Source organism: Lissotriton vulgaris, chromosome 6 (genome assembly GCF_964263255.1).
Source record: "Lissotriton vulgaris chromosome 6, aLisVul1.2, whole genome shotgun sequence".
Lineage (NCBI taxonomy): Eukaryota > Metazoa > Chordata > Amphibia > Caudata > Salamandridae > Lissotriton > Lissotriton vulgaris.
Window position 1 is genome coordinate 368,377,862 of NC_141694.1, and position 17,711 is coordinate 368,395,572.

Below are 17,711 nucleotides of genomic sequence, written 5' to 3' on the forward strand. Positions count from 1 at the left end.
TGGGCCCCTTCGAAGCTTTATGCAGAGGAGTGCTCTGGTGGAGAGCCGACTAGCTACTGACTCTCTTCTCCCCAGTCTCCTGGATTCAGATCAGTGCGACCAGGGCTTAATTTGAGCCAGTGGCATATAATGGTCAACACCAGCACTAATGGTGGCGCTGCCCGTGCAATTTACAGATGAGCACAAGAACAGTTGTTTATTAACTGAATATACATATAAAAAATAGAAATGCCTGACCGAACAAGCCATTCTTATAGCTTTGGGTGCCTGGAATAGTCCGAATTGTCACACTTGTAGGAGTGTAATGGTTAGTAGTTGATTTGGTAACTTCACTGGCCGCCCTGGCGAGGGCAGTGGGTGATGCATGCTGCAATGGCCTCCTGAAAAGGGCCATGGCACTTATTGTTTTGCAAATTAAGCACTGAGTGCAGCCCACGCCTGAGCAATCAGTGAGGAGGTGGTCAGGGCTTTAAGTGGGATGAAAAAACCGGGGGGTCTCTCCAAGAGGCGTGGCCAATGTAATTAAGGGCGTGGCTTAAAAACACCTAAGCTAAAAACCTGTGCTTCGCATAGTGTGCCGCCCAACTTGTATTTTGCTGTTTCTGTCATTGCATCCAGATATGATACAACAAGTAACATCAAACCTTCAACAAGTCAGGACTATGGCTTGTAAATAATATTGAATAAAGTTTCCACTTAAAGCCCTGGTGACACCATGAAAATGTTGCTGAACCTGAGTTTCAAAAAGAGAAGGGAAATCCAGAAAGAAACTGACTCTCTTTACAGGATTTCCCTTCCCCTACAACGCTCACCTGGCATGACGTCATGCCACAGCCTCTGCACTAGTGAGAAGTGTGCTGTGTGAGCACACTCACATTGATGTACCTGCTGTCACTGCAGTCTGGAAAAAAAACAGACAGCCCATGCCAGGGCACAAAACAGAGCCCGATAGTGACCCGTATCGAGGCCTCCTTTAAAAAACTGCCGGTGCTCAGCACCTGTGAGATCCGGTCCACTTAACCGCATCGCTGCGGCGGCTTTTCCCGCTGTGTGCGGCGTTTTTGAAAATACCGCGTTACATGACGAGCTCAGCTCGTCATCACCACACGAGCGCCGTAGCTGATGACGAGCTGAGCTCGTCATCAGCATCAAAGGGGTTAAAGCCCTGGAAGTGGTGACCCTCTGCAACTCGAGGACATTCCTGGGTGGAGCAGCAGTGGTGCCAAGCACCCCAATTCTGGACGTGGGGAAGGGAGGAAAGCCCAACACCTCAAGTGATGCTGCGCATTCTCAATGTGGAGATGGAAGGTGGGCGGAATGACCGTGAGGGGTTAACATTGTACTCCAGTGGGTGAGGATCAGACCACAATTGTGTGACGCCACCAGTGGGTGGCTCCCTATGGATGCCTAATCTGCTTGTAAATATGGGCCCTGAGGGATTACTCTCTGACCTGGGTACTGGATGTGCAGGAAAAAGATAAACAAGTTTAGTTATTGGGTCTCTGCTGAACTTTATTAACCTCCTGCTATTATGGCGGACTACCAGAAAAGGAAAGAGGACTTTTGTGATCCAAATAGGGTGCCTCTGCTAAAACACATAGTGACTCAGACTAGATTCTCAGAGATGACTTTAGCTTTTAGCAGGGAGAGAGCACTTTCCTGTGTTGTATCTATGCTCTGCATGCTGCTATTGATGAGATACATGCAGCAAACCTAAGTGGAGATCTCAAAGTTGCTTCTGGATTTGCTAGGACTGGAGGGACATGCTGTGATGGCAGGTGATTTGTGGAATTTCCATCTCTTTCTGAGGAAAAAAGGTGATGGAATGATGATGGTGCATGAACAGGGCTGTATTTATCTGACCAGATTAGAGAGGTAGACTCTTAAAATTGGTGATTAAGGGAAACGAGGGCCACCTGAATCCGAACACGTTATTGAAGAAACAGTCCCACGTCACCATCCAGAAAAGAATAGCGGCAAGGGCTTTGGGTTCCTCTGTCTCTTATCCTGAGTGCCTAAAAATAGAAATGGAAGAGAAGTGCAATTCTCTTTTTACAGAAAGAATCTACTCAAACCTTCCTAAACAGGCTGTCATAAGACATAGGGGAAAGTTCGAAATTGTCTCTATGCAGGTGGGATTCATGGTTCTCTGGCATTGTGAGTAGACTTATCATAATAACGGGCTGGGGACATCCCTACAGGAAGGTGGAATAGAGATGATGGAGTACTTTTTTGTCTCTTAACCTTCTCCTTCCTCCCTTTGTGTTATTTTTTGCTGCGTTTGGATGGGCCATAACCATTACTTAATTTGAGCAACTGGTTTCTGGTGCTTGGCACTGGCACTTAATTGTCAAGACTGGCGCTTATGGTATTCTGCCACATGGTGGCACTGTTTGTCCAATGTACAGATGAGTATAAGAACAGTTGTTTACATTTAAAAATGCTAAAACCTTATTATATCTTTGGGGGCATGGAATAGGCAAATTGTCACACTTGTAGGAGTGTGATGGTTAGTAGTTGTGTTGGCACTGTGTTGGTACTTTTTGGGGCAATGACTGATTCAAGCTGCAGTGGCCTCCTGACAAGAGCCCTGGCATTTTTTTTTTCTTTTAGGCATTGGCCGTAGCATAATTTTTCAACTGGGTTGCCTACATTTCTCAATACGTTATGGGGCGGTATTTAATACTGAAGCATTTTGAATCTTTAAGGTTACAGTTTTTAAGTGAATTACCCAGGTACTTCTTTCCTAATAAACTGGTTTAAACCTAATACAGTTCCAAACCCTCTGCAGTGATTGAAGCCGTGATTGAAGCCACAGGTTCACATTGGCCATTTGATCTCGTAAGGTGGATTGCCACTTGCCTTTCACCACTTATGTTCAATGGGTTTTTACGCTATATGCTTCAATTCCGTGAAAATAATAGGTAGATTTAAAATTATATGCTGGTCCACATTTGTCTTAAGAATGATTTTGATATAATGGAACCTAGAGTCAAATGTCCCTTACATTTCCAACAATTGACAAAAGGGAACTTCTCCTGTTTAAACAGTAATGAATTTAAAGATTCTAGTGTGGAATGGAACTAAACCCAAATCACAAATTTGAAATGGCCTTCAAGTCAGGGGCTGCCTCTAAATATATCACTGAAAAAATACAACTGAGCATCCTCTTTCATGCACATCCCACATTAGACGTCCAGAGAAAAACTGTAATAAAATCCATCTACTTTTAGCGTTTCCATGCATTGCAAAGTCTTCCCACTCCTCCAAATCCAATCTCCTTCAAGGTTGGAAAGGGCCTGATAATGGAATACTCTGACTACTGCAGCATTAGCAACAGTGTGTTATCCATGAGCTTTGTGGATGCAAATAATGACTACAGACCGTGTAGCCAAATGAATCCCAACCCCCAAAAATGGAACAATGTGTCTCCTACTATGAATTCACTTCACCGACTCCCAACTAAAAATCACAGACCTGAGAGCAGAGGACGGCCCAGGACCAGGGTTCGATTCCCGGCGCGGCAGGTTTCTGGACCAGGGTCAGTGGACTCGATAATTCTCTCGCCTCGGTGCCCACTCTGATCAGCGATCACACTCGGCAACTCTGGGCATTAGCTTGCCTCATCTTCACTAACGGCCCCACCAGACCGCCGGGGATGCCTGGTCTCACCCTGGAGATACCCATTAAGGGACCATCTCTCAGGGAAGCCAGGAAGGGTTTCGCAGCGGTCGAAGCGCCTCGGGACCCTCCGGGTAGGTAGTGCGCTATATAAATGCCTATACATTTACATTTACATTTACATTTACTCACAAGGCTTACTAGTACAAAGGCTCATGCTCTTAACAGATACTCTGGCACCCACACAATACCCAGGCAGTGGTCTGATAGAGACATTCAATTATATTTAAGTTACTTTTCCACTATCAGAATGAGGGAAATTGTACAAAGCATATTAACTGTTATTTTTAATACTTTTTCAATGGTAGGGCTAGATATTTGCTTAATGTAGTTTAATGGTAACTTCACAAGTATCTACCTTTGTTGCTGGAACGCTTTAGCAGTAATTAATTCTGTTCGTATAGAATTCCCTCTTGATAGTGTTTAAGTCTTTGATGCAGTGTGAAATAACTCTGTCTTTAGAGATTTCAGAAATCTATCTGAGGGCATGAATATGAGAAGAGTAACCACTGGCTCTTATGCTGGTGGACTTTATGATCTTTGGACAGAGGGACAACACTATATCTATTTGCTAGAACAGGACACACTGTGATTGTTTCTGGAAAAACAAAAAGGATTTGCTACAAAGGTAGGTAGGCTGCATTCTAGGGCCGATTTTGGTATTAGATTAGAGGTTGTAATCTCTCCCCACTACCAGCTCACCAAACCACATCATGACTTTATCAGCTTCCCCTTGCACCAAAACTCTGTAAGTGTTGTGAAAGGATAGGCAAGCTCACCTACAAGACACAAAAGGCAGAATAATGAATATCCCTGCGAGGAGGAACCAGCTGCCCACCTGGGAGTGGGCTACAAAGGATACTTTTGATGTCCTGGCACGAAGGAAACCTATTCCTCAGAAGCCTTCACTGGAAGTCTGGGAACTGTAGTAGTAACCATGCAGAAGTTTTCAACATCCGCAAAAAAAGTGAGACATTTTGGATCTCTTGAGAACCAGGAGGAGACGCCAGGGCACCAGAAGAAAGGCACAAACGTGGTGGCCACAAATGTCTGGTTGTACCACACAGGGGGGCATATTATCAAGCCTGGGCGATAAAATTATCGCCGCTTTATCGGCCGATAAAGTGGCGATAATGGGCTTGATAATATGCTCTATGGTATTCCAATCGAAGCTCATGTTAAATGTGTAGGACATCTAAGATGAGCTTCGATTGGAATTCCATAGACCATATTATCAAGCCAATTTTCGCCACTTTATCGGCCGGGACACCCCTCGGGGTAGCCGTGCGCTATCAAAAGAGACATTACATAACATAACATAACAGTTTCCTGCCGATAAAGCGGCGATAGTTTTATCGCCCAGGCTTGATAATATGCCCCAGAGTTTTTTCATGCAAAGTTTAAAATTACAGAGAGTGCTGCATAAAATAATTCAATCTCATGGAGCTTTCATGAGCTAAGGCATCATGTCTTGCCCACTGGAAGAGTCTGGGAACCTAAAAAGTGACTCAGTCTAAAGATAAAACTTGGGACTGTGAAAGGTGGCAGTCATCCAAGCAATGTGTTTTATCTATATTTGAGCACACTAAGATATTGTATGAATAAACTGATGAGGTACACCCCCACAAATAATAATCCAAAATCTTGCTAACATGAACTTAAATATTAGCAGAATTCAGACTTCAGACACCAAGGGTTATTTATGCAGAATTACATTTAATATACTGTGTTCCTTTCTTAATGTTCTTTGGCAAGTGTATCGTATGACGAGACACAGCAGAAAGTGGTCACAGCCCCTCAAGGAGAATAACCCCTTTGGAAAATTCAGGAGACAGGATTAATACAGAACTCAGAAAATATAAATGGTCATGAAACAACATTTTCTTACTTCTTGCCATCCTATATACATTCATTGCATACAATCAAGATAGTTAGCTATGCACTTTTCATTAAGGTAGTGGGAAACAAGTACCTGAAACTAGTGGAAGAATATTATATTCTTCAGTTCACACGTGGACACGTTGAGTATATTGTTCCCACTATAAAGTTTTAGGATAATAGCTGCATGCATTGAGACTTTAAAATATGTTAAATATAAAAGTGCAAAAGCACTGGTGATCCACGTATTGAATGCAAAAGTTACCACCACAAACTGAAGCACTAGGTTGAGCAACCCCTTCAACGTCCTTAAATCAGCTATGCAAGCTCTAGTGATCCCCAGATTAGACTATGGGAGTGCAACCCTATGTGGTTAGCCAAGATCCAAGTTTGCTCCACTATTTATTTATTTATTTATTTCTGAATTTGTAAAGCGCATGGTTACACTTTCAGTGTGTCCCCGCGCTGTCAGAAGAGCCATCTACTCCGTCAGTCAAACAAGACGGGCTAATCTTTGGGAAAGAGGAATGTTTTGAGCTTTCTACGGAAGATGAGCTCTGATGTTTCCACTCTTAAGCTCAGGGGGAGAGAGTTCCATTTATGTGCTGCCAAAGTACGAAAGGATCTTCCTCCCATTCTGGCTTTCTTGTGTCTGGGGACAGCGAGGAGGCCTGCTCCTAACGAGCGGAGTTGTCGAGTGGGCGTATAGGGGCAAAGAAGGTTCCGAAGGAAGGCCGGGCCCTTGCCATGTACGATCCTGTGACCGATACAAAGGACTTTGAAATCAATTCTTTCATTGATCGGAAGCCAATGAAGAGTTTGTAGGGATTTTTTTGAGGGGGCTCTTCTGGGCAGCCGGAGGACCAGGCGGGCGGCAGCATTCTGAATTGTCTGCAGTCGCCGCCGGCTAGAGGCATTGGCCCCCAGATAAAGGGCGTTGCCGTAGTCCAGTCTTGATGTGACAAGGGCGTGGACCAGGGTCTTCCTAGATGATTCTGGGAGCAGGTCGATGGTTTTGCGGAGTTTCCGTAGAATCGAGAAGCACGTACCGGCTACCCGTCTAGTATGGTAGTCGTAGTCCAATTTTGAGTCCACCCATACTCCCAGATTCTTGACCTGATCACTAGGGGTAGGAAGGGGCCCCAGGGTCTGTGGCCACCAGGCAGATGACCAGACTGAGGGGGGTTTTCCAACAATCAGCACCTCAGTCTTGTCACCGTTAAGACGGAGGCAATTCTTCGCCATCCATCCCGCCATATCCTGGAGGCATGCTGAGAAGTTAGCGGCAGCTTGTTCAGCAGGTTGGGTCAGAGCGACCACCAACTGTGTGTCGTCTGCGTATGTCACTACTTCTACCCCATATCGTTCCGCAGTAGTAGCCACGGGGGTGACATATAAATTAAAAAGGGTTGGACTGAGGCTTGAGCCCTGCGGCACTCCTTGACCGAGGTCAAAGGTGTCGGAGCGTGCTCCTCCTTGCTCTACCGAGAAGCTACGGTTGGTGAGAAAAGATTCCAGCCATAACCAGGCCATGCCTGTCACCCCTCCTTTCTTCAGACACTGCAGCAGCGTATGATGTGCTACAGTGTCGAAGGCTGCACTGAGGTCCAGAAGCACTAGTGCTGCCACATGTCCCGCATCTACGTGCCTCCTCAGTGCCTCAGTCGAAAAAAGGAGGGCTGATTCTGTGGAGTGGCGTGCTCGGAAGCCCGATTGGTTGGTGTGCAGGAGGCCTCTGGACTCTATGTGCGCGGATAGTTGTTGGTTAACCAGCTTTTCCGCCAGTTTAGAGAAGAAGGGTAAAAGCGAAATGGGGCGTAAGTTGCTGAGCTGGGACGCACTAATGTTGGATTTTTTCTTCAGAGGCAGTACGACTGCCTGTTTCCACCGGTGAGGGACCTTGCCAGTGTTAAAAGAGGTAGATAGAACGTGGCCAACATAGGGTGCCAGATGACTCATGGCGCTGGCCAGGAATTTGGCAGGGGCAGGATCGTGCGGGGAGCCTGATTTAATGCCTTTAGCAATGGCTATCAGGAGATCTTTCGACGGAACCTGGAATACTGTAAGGCAGTCTTCGATCGTTGCCTCCCAAGCTGCTTCTTCATGAGGAGGAAGAAGGTTAGAGCCAGTTCTGGCATCATCCGGGAAACTGTTGTAAATGTCGCGTACTTTTTTGTGGAAAAATTCCGCGATGGCGTTACATGATTGTGCTGATGTGTCGGCCTGCTCTAAAACAGGGGGAGGTGTAGTAATCTCTTTATAAATCCTGAAGAGTTCCTTGGATGAGCATTTAGCACTATCTATTCGATCCGCATAGAAGGTCGCTTTGGCTTTCCTAATTTGGAGGTGGTATTCTTTTATGCTAGCTCTGTATACATCTCTTGCCTCTAGTGAATAGTTCCTTCTCCAGGCGCGTTCAAGCCTCTTACAGGCTGCCTTGGTTTCTCTAAGAGTTGTGCTGAACCAAGGTGCAGTTTTAGTTTGTCGCTCCGGGCCCTTATTGGCCCAAGGGGCAGTGATGTCCAGGGCTTTAGTGATGTATCCGTCCAGGGCTACGCAAGCTCTGTCAACGTCCACTCCTAAGTCTGCGGGGGAACCATTTAGTAGGAAGTGATGTTCGAAAGAATCCATGGACAACCTGGCCCATTTCCTTTGTAGTTTATTTGCGCAATGGTGAATTTTTTTATGATGAGTCATGACTAGGAAGTTAAAAGGGACTAGGAAGTGATCTGTCCACAGCAAAGGAATGGGAGTATCCTGTTTCAAATCCTCCAAGTTATTAAAAATGGGGTCAAGAAGGTGCCCCTGGCGATGAGTCGGGAGGTGGGAGGCAGTTACTAATTGTAAGGTCTGCAGCTCTTGGCACAATTCTTGAGCAGCTGAGTTGTTAAGGTCTTCAATGTGGAGATTAATATCCCCTAATACAAGGAACTTCCTGTATCTCATAGCCAATGGGGTGACGTTCTGGATAAGACTTTCCGTGAAGTTTCTGCTACCTCCCGGAGGTCTATAGATCAGTAGGCCTTTGATGACCGTATTTTTGTCAATATCGATGGAGAAAGCTCCAGTTTCGCTATCTGTTATCGTGACAGGTTCGAGGGTGCATGTCATATTCATTCTATAGATTATGGCAATGCCACCTCCCCTTCCCTTAGGTCTATCCTGCCTGCAAATTGCATATCCAGGGGGCAGGGCCTCCCTGACTTCAGGGTCTGAGTCTTCGTCCAGCCAAGTTTCAGTAAGGCATAGTAAGTCCCATTTGTTGTCAGTTATAAGGTCGAATACTTCCAGTTTATGCTTTTTGAGGGAGCGACAGTTAAGTAGAGCGCCACTGATTTTTCTACTGTGCTCTGGTTGGGCGTTGCCGTTGGGCGTGCTTGCTTTGAGGTGTTTGTTGAGGGTGAAGCCACAGTTTTCACAGGAATTGGTAGGACTACTGAGATCAATACTGTGCTCACATACCTTTAGGTATTTGTTGCGAAGGCTGAGGAGCTCCTCTTTGTCGTAGCGGTTATCTGGGGGGTGAGGACCAGGGGGTCTGGCCCCGTGCCCCGGTCTGCCGCGGACGGGCGCAGACGGGCTTGCCTTAGGCGCGCCTTCGGCGCGCAAACGGCGCTCCCGCTGCGCTCGTCCGCTGCGCTTCCGCTAAGGGCATTCCTCAGCTCTGCTGCAAGGCTCATCACTAGGCCTGGGCAGAGTTCACGGCTTTCCACTATGAGGAACTCTGTGAAGTGACAAAAAACTCCACGGAGTTCCACAAGTGGCAGAGTACAGCGCAAATTGCCATTCGCGCTGATCTTCCTCCTGCTCAAGTAGAAATTGTACCTGAGCGGTAGCTCGCGCTCACCAATTAACTGCGCAAGCAAGGAAAAGCTCCACTTCACTATGTGGAGTGGAGTTTTCCGCACTCCGTGAAGTCTGTGGAGTGCAGAAAACTCTGCAAACTCAGCGAACAGAGCGGAGTTCACCACTCATCACTGGATCCAAAAGTAACAACCACATCACTCTTGATCTGAAGGCAATAAACTGGCTCCCTTATGAGGCAAGGATACACATAAAAATTGCCTTCATGACACGTAAAGCCCTACACTTCAAAACACCGAAGTACCTAGCTGATAAACTGGAACTGTCTGGTGGTTGCAGATTGTCTAAAAGCACCAGCACTTTACTTTTGAAACCTCAAAAACTTTGGAATAAGAAAACCTACAACCAAACTTTATCTCAATTGGGCCATTGAATCTGTAATTCCCTGCCCCCTGAAGCCAGACTGAACCCTTCAAACACATCCCTCAAAAAAGAAGATAAACTATTTTAATAAGCAAAACTATACCCTGAACCCTCCAACTCATTTATGTGGATACTGATTTGACACAGTTCGCCAACCAGGGTTAGCACTCACCGTCTACATCCTGGTGTCTAACTCACTGTCCTGCTCCTGATTTTCAATGGGTACAATCAGCATTTATGTTTCTGAAAGCAATGCATAGAGTTTTGAAATGTATGCGTTGCTCTATGGGTAGCCAATGTAGAAACAGAAGAATGACTGATGCTAGGCTAATGTAAATCTTATTGATAGTACCTAGGCATACTCCACTGAAAAAAGGTCAAAGTCACAGAAATGATGGGGATGGAGATTGCACATCAAACATTCTGAAGCTATGCCCAAATGCACTGACATTCTGATAAGTAAGAGTGCAAACCATTGTTAGTTCATGCTTCTGTCAATGAGTGAGGTTTACTCCCTTCATCGCACACATCCTATTTTTCCTCCAAGATCCTCACAGCCGAGAACCAATCCAGGGAAATCTTCTCAGATCGTACCTCCCTTAAGCCCTCCCCCTCCCAGGCCCTTTGTCACTCTTTGAACAGTTTTTTTATTGATAAGATCGCCATCATTAAAGCCAACATCCCGCCCCCTTCCTCGTCTTTTGTTGACCCCCCAGTGCCCTTCCCCGCAAGGACAATTAAATACTCTTCCCCCCCTGACTAAGGAAACCTTTACTTCACTAATCCCCCTTGTAAAATCTGGCTCTCCTCTTGATACTTGTCCCGCTCACATACTTCGTCACATTTACACCACCTGCCCTGATCCCCCCTTTACTTTCTTAACAGCTCCCTTTCTCAGGGAGTTGTTCCCAACCCTTTGAAATCTGCTATTATTTTACCTATCTTAAAGAAGCCTGGCGCGGACCCTTCGATCCCTGCCAATTATCGCCCCATCTCTCTCCTACCATTTTTGGCTAAGGTGCTCGAGCGCCATGTCACCAGGTCTCTGAGCACCTTCGTGGAAGAGAATGGGGTATTGGCTTCCCGTCAGGCTGGCTTTCGCCCCGCACACTCTACGGAGTCCGTAGTCCTTTCGGTCCTTGACAACCTCAGGGAGGGGAGGGACACCAATCAATTCCAGGCATTAGTCCTCCTCGATCTCTCTGCCGCCTTTGACACAGTGGATCACACCATCTTACTCTCCCGTGTCGCGGCGGCGGGGATCGGGGGTACGGCCCTGGTATGGTTGTCCTCCTTCCTGAGGGACCGCACACAGGCGGTTCGCCTGGGTGACTTCTCTGCGGACTTCCGGAAGGTTCAGTGCGGGGTCCCCCAAGGTTCCTCCCTCTCACCTCTTCTGTTCAACCTTTACATCTCTCCCCTTATTTTTTCTTTAGAACAAATGGAGGTCACCGTATATAACTATGCGGATGATCTCCAACTTGTTTTCAACCTCTCTTCATCTTCTGCCTCTATTTCTAATTTCCAGTCCATTATGATTTTTATCCGGGACTGGATGGATTTCAACCACCTGAAACTCAACCCCGACAAGACCGAATTGGTGTTGACGGGTGGTTGCTCCAGTCCCTGGTCTTCACTTTTTTGGCCCCCTTCCCTTGGTCTCCCTCCGGTCCCCTCTACTTCGGTCAAAACTTTAGGCATCAAACTCAACTCTCACCTCACCCTTCACTCCCAGGTTAGCTCTGTGGTTTCTTCTTCTTTTCTTTCTCTCCGGACCATCCGCAAGGTCTCTTGATTTTTCACCTTCGAGGCCTTGAAGCTGATCGTCCTTGCGATGGTCATCTCCCGCCTGGATTATGGCAACGCCCTATATGCAGGCATACCTGCATATAGTTTCAGGCGGTTGCAGATGATTCAAAACCAGGCGGCTCGGTTGGTCTTTAACCTTCTCAAATTCTCACACGTCACTCCCCTCCTGAAAATCTTACACTGGCTCCCGGTTCGGGAACGTGTCCAGTTCAAGCTTGCGACCATCACCTACCAGGCTTGACTGGGCATGGCCCCTGCCTTCATTTCCTCGGAGATTGTCCCTTACCTTCCAGTTAGGGAGCTCCGATAATCTTCCAAATTCCTGCTGACAGTTCCCCGGTTTCGTCGGAAAAAGTGGGGGGGGGTCAAAATTTGCGACCCTTGCCCCAGCTCTCTGGAATTCATTACCCTTGGAGCTCAGATCCCTTACCTCATATTCCCAGTTTCGTAAGAAACTTAAAGCTTATTTTTTCAGTAAAAATGTTATGTAGTTCCTTTTCCCCTGTCCTCCACCACCCTGTCCCTTGTGGAGATCTGCCAGTTACAGCGCCATGAAACCGCTGGTGAAAGAGCGCTATATAAAACTTTTAAAACTCAAACTCAAACACATCCAAACCTAGACACAACTTTAAGACATTAACTCTGAGTAACACTTTAATGCAGGCAAGAGGGAGAGTCATTCAAGTTTAGGAATGTGCTACACAGAATAGTTTTAATCTTTCCCATCTGCCCCACTAATAAAAGGATACCTAGGAAGTGGATAAGGAATTTTTATTTAACTGTTACCCCCCCATAGATTATAATAATAAAAGAGCTCCCTGGAATATTAACAATTCCACCCTGCCTTAAAGGAGTTAGGGTGAACCCTATGATGAAGCATTCCACTATTAGAGTGGGTGATGGTTACTAATAAAAAAAGGTTTTCTTTCCCTTTTTCTCACCTCCTTTTTAAGTGGTGTATAAGAGTGGTACGTAACAACCCCCTTAAAAAAAGTGTCTCTTCTTTCACAGAGGGGTCCCTTGATGTTGATTGCGTATGTGATTAGAGAGGACTTAACCCTTCATCATATTCAACTTATAGAACTGAAGATATTACGTCTTAAAGGTTAAGCAATTCTGTCCATAGAACTCTATGGATGTGTTTTTACACAAAGTACCTTAGATGTACTAAAATTCACAAGGAAAAATAGCCACAAAGGAGGGAAGTGTCAGAAAACACAGTAAAGCGTTGGTTGCCTGAGTCCCTGGGGAAGCGATATGTCAGTTCTGCTGTACGCAGAAGTGTTGCATCAGTTCCGGACTGTAGAAGAACCCTTGCATTGAAATCCAAGACGGTTCTGGTCTGCAGGTGATGCAGTGGAAAACTTGGTGCACAGGTGTCATGTGTGGAAATTGGAATTCGCTGGAGGTCGATATGGCAGCGGCATACAGGTGATGTGACAAATTGTTCCGCCGCGGTCCAACGATGTGTTGATTCTTTCAGGAAAACAGCAGGGTCTGTGTTGGAGTCAGTGTAGTGGTCTCAGACTTCAGAGCCACGGTGCACTGACCACGGGCTGTGGCGGTTCTTCAGCCACAGGAAGGTGCTGCTTTTATTTCTTTGGGTGCATGGCAGAAGTGCATGAAGTTTCCTCCCACACTGCGATGCTGCATCGGAAAAACAGGCGACAGAAGGGCGAAGCATCGATTTTGATGTCTCCAAGGCCCAAAACTGGAATTAGCACCACTTGGCAGGACAGAACTCCCAGTAGTGGAGTATAGGGATATTGTAGGTAAAGCCTTTGATGGCCCTTAAGACTGCTTAACAAAAGGTAAGACAGCACAAGCCCTTGGGGTAACTTCTCAAGCAGGATACACAATAAAGTCCTGTCCTTTTCCTCTCAAAGACAGAAGCAGCAACTGCATGCCAACCCAGTAAAACAACACACTGCAAAGGGGCAGCACTCCTCATCACAGCTCTTCCGCTCATCTTCTTAGCAAAGTCTCCTCTTGATCTAGATGCTTTAAAATAAATTGGGGTTACAAGTCCAATCTGTATACCCCTTTTGACCATTGAAGTAGGCAACCTTCAAAGGAAAGTCTTTGTTGTCCACAAGGTCCTGCTTTGCCCTGCCTAGGCTCAATATTCACTACACAGGGGTGGAGACAGCATTGTGAGAGGCCAGGCACAGCCCTAGTCAGTTGTCAGTGACAACTCCTCCCACCACTCTACCTCAGGAAGGCCCATCAGCCTGGCGATGAGCCATAAAGATATGCCAGGCAAAGCTCAGCTCCCTTTGTGTGACTGTCCTGAGTGAATGCATAAACAACCCAGCTGTCAGTCTTAACCAGACATTGATTCCACAGGCAGGCAGAGGTACAGGGTGGTAAAGCAAGTAAAGGTCAACTTTCTAAAATTGGCATTTTCAAACACATAATTTAAAAAACAACTTTACTAAAAGTGTGTTGGACTTGGCCTTTTTTGGCTAAAGTTCATTAAACATTTTGCCTTTCCCCGGGGCATTTTGTCTGATATGGTGTTGCCAACTTAGATGCTTTGGGCACTTTGCCACTTCTGATCAGTGTCAAAGTGCAAGTGCTCTCTGTGTAAAGTGTAATGGTAATTGGTTGTCCGTGATTGGTATGTTTGCCTTACTAGTAAAGTCCCTAGTAAAGTGCACTATGTGTGCCGGGGCTGGTAATGCAAAAGCTACTAGTGTGCCTGCAGCACTAATTATGCCACCCACACCAGTAGCCTTAAAGAGAGAACTCAGGCCTGCCACTGCAGTGCCTGCTCACAGTTTGTTAAACTGCCATGTTGTCCTGACAAGTGCATCCACTTGCCAGGCCTTACCCTTCCCTTCTTATGCACATCAGACACCCCTATTGTAGGTCCTGGGTACCCCACTGGTCTGGGTGCAGTGTATGCGAAAGGTAGGACATGTACTGAAGTGTGTACCATGTCCTGACAGGGAAATACTCTCCATTTCGTGTTTCGCTGTTGAAAGGCCATCTTGGCCATAGGACAGAATGGGGAGGCTGTGTAAAATGTTTCCAGCCTATCTTCCCCTTGGCTTAAGATGGAGACAGGAAGTTTAGTATGCCTGAACTCACAATTTAATAACACATCTTTTTGTGAAGGTGGTTTTTCCTTTGTATGTTTAAAAACCACACTTTTAGTAGTGGCTGTTTTTTGTGTTCTAACATTTCTGTGTGTCTCTGCCTGGGGGTGGATTGACTTTCTGGATTTAAATGTGATAGGATCTGGGGAATGTCTTGACCCAGGGGAGGAGGTGGGACAGTTCAGGCTGACCTGCATCTGGAGTGTAGGGGGAGGAATAACCCCTGGTGGTGAAGAGGCCTGGCTGCCACTATAAAACAATGGCTCCATCTCCTGCTGAGTGATTGAGGATTCAGAGTCCCACTATCAAAGGAATAAGGTGTCACTGGCAGGGAGACACCCAGTACTGGTTTGGACAGGGTTCAGTGCCCCCCTGAACACAAATACTTCAAATACATTTAGGGGTATAACTATGATAGCTGAAGCCCCTGAACATTGGATTCATCAAGACTGAAAAGGATTGAAATGTCTTTGTGGTCAAGAGGAACCTTTGCCAAGGAAGAAACAGCTGAATAGACTGAAGGAAAGGACTGACCCTTGCTGTGTGTTCTGGGGCTGGCCTGCAGTTTGCTGCTTTAACCAAGGAGAGGCTAAGGGACTTTGCTGTGTGCCGTGTCCCCCTGCTTGAAAGGACTTTGCTGGGTGCTGTGTCCTGAAGTAACTTGTCCCTAAGGGCCCGAGGAGAGCTGTCTCCTTATTGTGGGAACTCAGGAACATAAAAGTTTCCAGAGGTGTCTCAGCGACACTGTGTGCGTGTGCTTTTTGCAGCCTGAGACCTTCGTAAGAACTGCCCCATGATCATGTGTACCCGGAATCCAACTGAATCTCAGCAACACTGTGAGTGTGTGCTTCGTGCAGCCTGAGACCTTTGTGAGGATTGCCCTGTAATAGTGTGCACCTGGAGTCCAAGTAAGTCTCAGCGATGCTGTGTGGGTGTGCTTCGTGCAGCCAGGGCCCTTGTGAGGATTGCCCTGTGATTGTGTACACCCAAAGCTAAAGTGAGTCTTTGCGACACTGTGTGAGTGTGCTTTTTGCAGCCTGAGACCTTCGTAAGAACTGCCCCATGATCGTGTGCACCCGGAATCCAAGTGAATCTCAGCAATGGTGTGCATGTGCTTTGTGCTGCCTGAGACCTTCGTGAGGATTGCCCCATGATCATGTGCACCCGGAATCCAAGTGAATCTCAGCGACACTGTGTGCGTGTGCTTCGTGCAGCCTGAGACCTTCGTGAGGATTGTCCTGTGATCGTGTACACCCGGAGTCCAAGTGAGTCTCAGCGTCGCTGTGTGCGTGTGCTTTGTGCAGCCTGATATCTTCGTGTGGATTGCCCACCTAAAGCTCAAGTGAGTCTGCAGCCTGAGACCTGCGTCATTGCCATCGGCCCAGACTGGCGTCCACAGAGGAGCTGTGTCGCCGGCCCGAGCCTTCCTTTGCCAAGGAAGGACCCCGAACCAACGCCGTCGGGAATTGCCTGGGTTCCACTTCCCAAGATCAACAAAGTTGCATAGGAGGCCAAAGTCGCGTGGAGAGGAGACGAGCGTGAGATCGCACACCCCAGGTAACACTCAGCGAGGGTGCGTGTGTTGCACCTGGGGCAGGGTGCGGGCTACGAGAGAAATGCTCTTGGCCTTTCCTCCCTTTTCAACGCGGGCCTCCACTGAAGTCCGTATTGCGGCCCGTAATTGCCAAGGAGTGGCAGTACCGGGGCAGGAGTGGGGAGCTACACTTTGTTTTACACCATTCCTGTGTTGGGGGGCCTATTTTGGCAGCAGCCAATCACATCACAATTTACACAGAGAGCATATGCACTTTAGAACTGATTAGCAGTGGTAAAGTCCTAGGGCCACCAAAAAGGGTCAGAAAAAATAGGAGGAAGAAGGCACAAGTTTGGGATAACCAGGCAAAAGGGCCAGGTCCAAATTTTATATATATTTGTGTGTGTGTGCATGTGTATATATATGTGTGTGTGTGTGCGTTTGTGAGTGTGAGTGTATCAACCCCCAACTTCTAAACCCTCCCTACCCTAAAAATACCCTTGCCATCCAAATACCCTTACCCACCCCAAACCCTAAAAAGTGCCTCATTGCCTTGCCACCCAAATATCTCTACCTACCCTAAATCCGAAAAATACCCATTGCCACCCAAATACCCTTTCCCCTAAACTCTAAAAAATACCCTTGCCACCCAATACTCTTACCCACCCCAAACCCTAAGAATACCATTGCACCCAAATACCCTCACCCACCCTAAACACTAAAAGGACCCTTGCCACCCAAATACCCCTTCCCACCCTAAACATTAAAAAGACCCTTGCCCCTAAATATCCTCACTCACCCTAATCCCAAAAATAGCCTTGCCACCCAAATACCCTTTACCCTAAACCCTGAATATACCCTTGGCACCCAAATACCCTTAGCCGCCCTAAATCCTAAAAATATCATTGCCGCCCAAAATGTAAAGGTATATGCGTTGTAAAATGTTACTTTGCAAACACATGCATGGTAAAGACATATGGATTGTAAAAGATGTGTAGTAATAGTATTTCATGGTAATGACTGCTCTGTAAAGGCTATTTACCCTTAGGAAGCAAGTCACTAACCAACTGCAAAGCCAAATGTACAAAGATAGCAGTGTTAGGTAATGGGAGGGGGTGGAGACTAGCAGATGCAGCTGGGTCTTATCCTATGCCAGGGGGTTGGGAAAATGGTGAGTCACTGGGGCAGTGATGGGGGAGGGAATGAAAAGGTTACCGTAGAGAACTAGTTAAAGTCCTGTGCAACCTAGCATGATATGCCATAGTTTTTAACAACAGCTCATCCAGCTAATAGCAATTTCTAAAAAATAAAAACAAACAGCCAAAGGCTGAAGGGGAGTGAACAAAGACCCACTCTTCTGCGCCCACAACCAAACCATGAACTTTGACTTCGCAAGAAGATGCCCTCATTTTCCACAGACAATTGCTACTAAAAACACGACCAATGCACAGCCTTTTGCAACTCCTGCCTTCAGCAAGTTT

The 17,711-nt window shown here is 46.7% G+C and overlaps 1 protein-coding gene across 1 annotated transcript in view; it reads left to right on the top strand.

The window, feature by feature from the left end:
- MYT1L (myelin transcription factor 1 like) overlaps positions 1–17,711 on the top strand; it is a 1,231,183-nt gene that overhangs the window by 1,057,836 nt on the left and 155,636 nt on the right. The window lies entirely within an intron of this gene.